We start from the raw sequence: 7,159 nt of genomic DNA, 5'->3' as shown, positions 1-7,159 counted from the left end.
TTCGTCCACACTCCAAATCCTCACTGCAAGTCAACCATTCACCAAGTACAGTATGCAAAGAATGCAGAATGTTACATTTGGTAGAAAACAATTTTCACACATACATAGTAAAGGTACTGGGAATTCACAAACATAACCCTTTTCTTTACAGAGCCTACATTCTAGTTTGGTAAACTACTCAAAAAAAAAAAAAAAAAAGCAAGGAAAGCCATAAAGAAAGTAGCTGCAGACTGTGAAAAGTAGTTTTTATGAGAGGGCTAGCAAGGGGTGGAAGAAATGAGGATACATTTTGAACAAAGAGAAGGCTCACTGATGAGTTCATTTGTTGCCAGCATGGGATAAAAAAGTGAGGAAAAAAGGGTTGCTACTAAGTATTTCTCTAGAGACAGGGGGTACTAGCATCTTTTAATGAGGTAAGGAATATCATTGATGTATAGAATGTTCCAGAGTACATCCTGAAGCATATCAACTTCAAGATGGTTATTACATATCCTAGTCCAGATTAGTGTAGGAATCGACTTGACGGCAGTGGGTTAGTGCAGATATGAAGAAGTCTAAAAGACGGGTAAATCTTGAATGGAAGTAACAGCATGGAAAAGTTTACTATTTGTAAAAATGGTAACATGGGGTCATCTGATCTTCTCTAACTTCACAAGGGGGAAAGAGAATCAGCCTCAGCCCAAGGATGATTCCTGTCAGGCAGAGGTCAGACATAACTCCTCTCCAGTCTTTTCACCAATTCTAACACCTGTTGTCCCTCCCACAGCACTCTCTACATTTCTGCTGGGTTTGCTAATTCACTGCAGTGGCCACAGAGAACTTACAGACAATACTGACAGTTATGGTTTTTTTTTTTTTTTTAAAGAAGTAACAGGCTACAATTCAGGATTAGAAAACTCAGGATACAGTTCTTTGATCAGGATAGCTTCTCATCCATGCCCACAGACAGGCTTCTTCCTGGCCCTTGGCCACTTGGCCTGGTCTGGCATCTGCCTTGCTCAGGCAAATGTTACACAGTTCTTTAGCTCCACTGATAAGTGCCCAAAGACACCATACTCCACCAACAAGCCTCAGCTGAAGGCACTCAGCTCTCTCACTCTGTGCGTCAAGGAGCCTAGATCTGCCAAGTGCCCAGAGGCACCCCACTTCTCCAGCAAGCTTCTTGCCCGAAGGTGCTCAGTTACCTAGCTCTGTGGGCCAGGAAGCCTATCACATTGTCTCTTGGTGGTTTCATGGTTCTGCTACTAGTGGGTCTCTGCTGCACTTGCCACTGCTTCTCATCATTTTGTGCCATCTCCAGTGTTACAGATCTCTGTCTCCTGGGTCTAGCAGGTTATCAGTGGAGGGACCCCAGTTCAAAGGACCTGGCCCACTCCCAGATCTTCTTTCATGGTGGTAGTAGGTACCCTTCTGCTCTAAGACTAGCTCTTTTTTAAGCCTAGTGGTATGGAAAAACTAGCAATCATCTTGTTAGGGTTCCTTACATCTTATTTCCATGGCCCAACCCCACAAAGGTTTCATGCTCCTTATTTCCATTATTAGCCGGCTGTCCAATCCCCTTGGTGGGCCACAAACACCTTATTTGCACAGTCCCACCCAATCATTTGGTGAGACTTAGAAAATCACGGTGAGAAAGGCATATAAAAGTGATCCATCACACTGCTGTATTTAACTGTGATTTAAGGACAGAGAAGAGAATATGATCATGTGCAGAGAACATGTACATTAAAACAAGATGTGGTGCAATAAGTTGTTTTTGTGTGCCCTTTATAGCCATGGTCTTGCAACTCCCAACCACGGGAATGGGTGGGACTGCACAAATAGGATAACTGTGGCCTACCAAAGGGACTGGTCAGTTTTTCCATCCTGTTGGGCATGAACTAAGCCATCCCAGAGGTGGGAAGGAGAAGAACCCATAACCACAAAGGAAGAACGGCCAGGAGTGGATTCTCTTTGCTGAGAAGCTCCTGGAACCAGTCAGAGAGAGAGAGAGAAAGCTCTAGAGAAGCAATGGCAGAGAAATGACAGCATGAGACAGCATGGTGGGCTTCCCAGCCTATGGAGCAAGAAAGCTGAATGCCTTAGGGCACTAGGCTTGCTGGAAGAGTACGGTGCCTCTGGGTACTTATCAGCAGAGGTAACACAGTTTTGTTAACACTTGCCTAAGCAGCAGCACAGAGGCTGGGGGCCAGAGAACCATGCCTGTAAGCACGGCTAAGAAGAAGCTGTCCTGATGGAAGAACTGCATCCTGAGCATTCCTGAACCTGAACTGTAACCTGTTACTTCCCTAATAAACCCCATAACGGTGAGTATTGTCTGTGAATTCTGTGTGGCCACTGCAATGAATTATCGAACCCAGCAGAGATGTAGAGGGTGCTGTGGGAGGTATGACTGGTGTCGGAATTGGTGAAGATGGTGGGGACAGGGGGCATGTCTGACCTCTACCTCTTAGGAATCAGCCTTGGGCTATTGATCTTGATGATTCTTCCTCCTTGTGCAGTTAGAGGAGATCACACACGGCCCCTATGCCATTTTTACAGAAGATGAACACCCGGAGTTTTAATCATTATAACATTTAAAGCTTTGGAATTGGAAAAGTCCACTGAGGGAATGAAGTCATTTCAGTTGTATTTACAACAGACTAAGAGAAAGTTTAGAAGTAGTGTGAGACTAAGAACCCAAGACTCATTAACAACCTGTGATAAGCAGATAACACAACCTTGTTTACTTAAAGTGAAAAGGTCCTGAAGCACTTACTGATGAAGATCAAAGACTATAGCCTTCAGTAATGGATTTCATTTTAGTTGTATCTACAGTCAACGCCCACGAAAGCAGGAGTCAGAAACTTAAACAACGTATTGCATTGGACAAATCTGCCACAAAAGATCTCTCTGAAGTGTTAAAAAGCAAAGGTGTTACTTTGAGGACTAAGATGTGCCTGAACCAAGCCACTGAATTGCCTCATATGCACATGAAAGCTGGGCATTAAATAAGGAAGCCTAAAGAAGGATCAATGTCTTTGAAATATGGTGTTGGCAAAGAATACTAAATATACCATGGACTGCCAGAAGAACAAACAAATCTGTCTCGGAAGAAGTACAGTCAGAATGCTCCTTAGAGGCAAGGACGGTGAGTCTTCATCTCACATACTTTGGGCAGGTTATCAAGAGGGATTAGTCCCTGGAGAAGGACATCATTCTTGGTAAAGTAGAGGGTCAGCAAAAAAGAGGACCCTCAATGAGATGGAATGACACAGTGGCTGCAACAATGGACTCAAACATAGCAACGATTTTCAGAATAGATAAGGACTGGGCAGTGTTTGGTTCTGTTCCACACAGGGTCCCCATGAGTCTGAAGCGACTTGATGGCACCTAACAACAACAAGACGTCAACTTGGTTTCTGTCTTTGGTCCCCTGAAAGATTAAAAAAAAAAAAAAAATCCCGTGTCATTGAGTCGATTCTCACTCATAGTGACCCTGTAAGACAGAGAACTGCCCCATAGAGTCTCCAGGGCTGTATTCTTTATGCAAGCAGACTGCCACATCTTTTTCTAGCACAGCGGCTCCTGGGTTCAAATCACCAACCTTTTGGTTACCAGCAGAGAGCTTAACCACTTCAAAACTAGGGCTCCTTCCTTCAAAGATAGCCTTTGGAATTTTCCAGCAATCAAGGTGCCCTCATTTTTTTGTAATAGGCAACATTTTAGAATGTGTGGAAATGATTCGAGGCTACACAGATATACCTGTCAACCTTCTAACTTGGGTATTTTGACACCATGATGGCAGGACACACAAGACATGGCCCCAAGCAGGCAGGGATGAGAGGACCTTGCTCGGAGAAGCAATCGATGACAGGATCTGGCCCTGGGTAGTGAGGGAGGAGAGGATTTGGTTCCAGGTGGCCAGTGAGGAGGAAGTGACACATGAGTGGTTTGCAAGAATGATAATGGAGATGAGGGAAGGTGGGAATTGGTATCATGCTGATCCAAACCACAGTGGTCAATGGAGGCAGGATTTGCCCTACTTGTTCCCTTTGTTGTGTAGTTAGCACAATTAGTGAATACACAGAGGAATTCAATTGAAGTAGTAAAGTGCAACAGGCACGTCATGTGGCTGCAGTGCAATGGTTTGCTTTACACATGGCCTTTCTCGCCACGGGTTTATAATTCTGCCAAAAGTGGTTGACTGGGCCACAATCTTCCAGGATTGGTTACTCTATTATGCAGATACCAAAACCCGTTGTCATTGAGTTGATTCTGACTCATAGCGACCCAACAGACCAGAGTAGAACTGCCGCATAGGGTTTCCAAGGAGCAGCTGGGGAATTCGAACTGATGAACTTTTGTTCACTGGCTGAGCTCTTAACCATAATGCCACCAGGGCTCCACTATGCAAATAGGGTGCATAAAGCCACCCAATAATATTGAATTACTTATGAAAGCAGTCAATCTGACAACAGTTTTCAAAGAGAGACATACATAAAGAGAGAGAGAAAGGGAATCTCCTAAAAGAGCGGTACTACAGGTCACGAGCTGTAACACTGAAGACAGTGAGAGATGGTGTGAGACATCTGCAGTAAATCTGCAACAGAGAGTTGAGCCTCTAAGGGTAGGAGGCCTGCCAGAGAAGCGGGATGACTCCAGGCACTTGTCAGTGGAGCCAACAGAGCTGTAACAATTGCCCAGTAGGGCAGAGGCCCAGTGAGGACTGGCAGTGGGTGTGGCCAGAAGAAGGGCCAACCAATGCCATGTTGCAGCCTGTTACTTCCCTAATAAAGCATATAATTCTGACTGTGGTATTGTGAATTACTTAATACAGTCCTTCTAGCCATAGTCTTTGTGGCTACCACACAATCACTGGGCGGGATTACGCAAATAAGGCGCTTATGGCTCATCAAGGGGACTGGACAGTTTGCTGCTAATGCAAATAAAGTGCATGGAAATCCTGTTGGGAGTTGTTGTTACGTGCCGTCAAGTCACTTCTGACTCATAGGGACCCTATGTACAACAGAACAAAATGCTGCCCAATCCTCCGCCATCTTTACAATTATTGCTATGCTCAAGGGCACTGTTGCAGCCACTGTGTTGATCCATCTCGAGGGTCTTCCTCCTTTTTGCCGACCCTGTACTTTACCAATCATGATATCCTTCTCCAGGGACTAATCCCTCCTGTTAACATAGCAGAAGCAAGTGAGATGAAGTCTCACCATCCTCTCTTCCAAGAAGCACTCTGGCTGTATTTCTTCCAAGACAGATTTGTTTGTTCTTCTGGCAGTCCATGGTATATTCAGTATTCTTCACCAACATCATAATTCAAAGGCATCAATTCTTTGGTTTTCCTTATTCAATGGCCAGATTTCACATGCATATAAGGCAAGTGAAAATATAATGGCTTGGTTCAGGCACATCTTAGTCCTCAAAGTAACACCTTTGCTTTTTAACACTTTAAAGAGATCTTTTGCAGCGGATCTACATAATGCAATACGTTGTTTGATTTCCTGACTGCTTCCATGGGCATGGATTGTGGACACAAGTAAAATGAAATACTTCACAACGTCAAACTTTTCTCTGTTTATCATGATGTTGGTTACTGGTCCAGTTGTGAAAATTTTTTATTTTTCTTTATGTTGAGGTGTAATCCATCTTGAAGGCTACATCTTTGATCTACATCAGTAAGTGCCTCAAATTTGCTTCACTTTTAGCAAGGAAGGTTGTGTCATCTGCATATTGAAAGTTGTTAATGAGTCTTCTACCAATCCTGATGCCACATCCTTCATATAGTTCAGTTTCATGGATTATTTGCTCAGCATACAGACTGAATAAGAATGGTGAAGGGATACAATCCTGATGCACAACTTTCTTGATTTTAAACCGTGATGTATCCACTTGCTCTGTTCGAACAACTATCTCTTGGTCTGTGTCCAGGTTCCGTGTGAGCAAAATTAAGTGTTCTGGAATGCCCTTCTTCCTAATATTATCCATAATTTCTTATGATCCACACAGTCAAATTCCTTTGCATAGCCAATAAAACACAGGTAAATATCTTTCTGGTAGTCTCTGCTTTCAGCCAAGATTTATGATGACTTTCAACTTCCCCAGATTCATAGTTTGTACATTCCACATTCTGATTATTAATGGATGTTTGCAACTGTTTCTCAGTTTCAGCCATTGCTGTATAAGCATATGAAGGTCCCCAAAGCTTGACCCTATCCATGTCATTAAGGTTTACTCTACTTTGATGAAGCAGCTTTTGCACAGTCTCGTTTTGAGTGCTTTCCAACTTGAGGGACTCGTCCTCCAGCACTATATCAGACAATGTTCTGCTGCTATTTGTAAGGCTTTTACTGGCCAATTTTTCCAGAAATAGATCGCCAGGTCCTTCTTCCTAGTGTTAAGTCTCGAAGCTCCACTGAAACCTGCCCACCAGGGGTGACCCTGCCGGTAATTTTCAAATATACATATATAGCAACATGCAAGCCACCACAGTACAACAAACTGACAGATGAGTGGTGGCACCTGGGGGTGGGACCATGCAAATAAGGTATATGTAACACTTTTAGGGTATTGCTCTGTTTTGCTATGCCACTGGGCTTAAAATAGAGCTAATCTCACAGCAGAAAGAAGATCTCGTAACACCAAGAAGAAGAAGAGGCAGGATTGGGGGCATCCTCTGTACTCGGGGTCCTGCAAGAAGCAGCAGAAAGCACAGCACAATTCAGTGGCAGCAGTGAACCCAGGACCAAAGCGAGATAGCTGTGGTAGGCTTTCAGCCAACAGTGGACATGCTGGACCACAGAGTGAGAGATTTGAGTGCCTTCAGGCAGACACTTGCTGGCGGAGTTGTGTGTCTCTGGGCATCGTAAAAATGGTGTGGGACTGGCGTCTGACCTCCTCTAAGTGCACAGAGGAAGGAGAATCAAGATGAACAGCCCAAGGCTAATTCCTAGGATGTGGAGGTCAGATATGACTCATCTCTCCACCATCTTTTACCAATTCTGACCCAATTCGTCCCTCCCATGGAACTCTCTACTTCTCTGTTGGGTTTGATAATTCATTGCAATGGCCATGCAGAACTCAGACAATACGCACAATTTCGGGGTTTATTAGGGAAGTAACAGGTTACAATTCAGGTTGAGGAACTCTCCGGGTAGTTTTTCCA

At 44.0% G+C, this 7,159-nt stretch overlaps 2 protein-coding genes across 4 annotated transcripts in view; both read right to left on the bottom strand.

The window, feature by feature from the left end:
- LOC100672881 (zinc finger protein 613-like) overlaps positions 1–7,159 on the bottom strand; it is a 47,964-nt gene that overhangs the window by 25,122 nt on the left and 15,683 nt on the right. The gene's annotated exons all lie outside the window — the stretch shown is intronic.
- Positions 1–7,159, bottom strand: part of LOC104845514 (zinc finger protein 350-like) — a 52,315-nt gene that overhangs the window by 39,693 nt on the left and 5,463 nt on the right. The window lies entirely within an intron of this gene.

This window comes from Loxodonta africana, chromosome 11 (genome assembly GCF_030014295.1).
Source record: "Loxodonta africana isolate mLoxAfr1 chromosome 11, mLoxAfr1.hap2, whole genome shotgun sequence".
NCBI lineage: Eukaryota > Metazoa > Chordata > Mammalia > Proboscidea > Elephantidae > Loxodonta > Loxodonta africana.
This window is presented reverse-complemented; position numbering and strand designations above follow the sequence as displayed.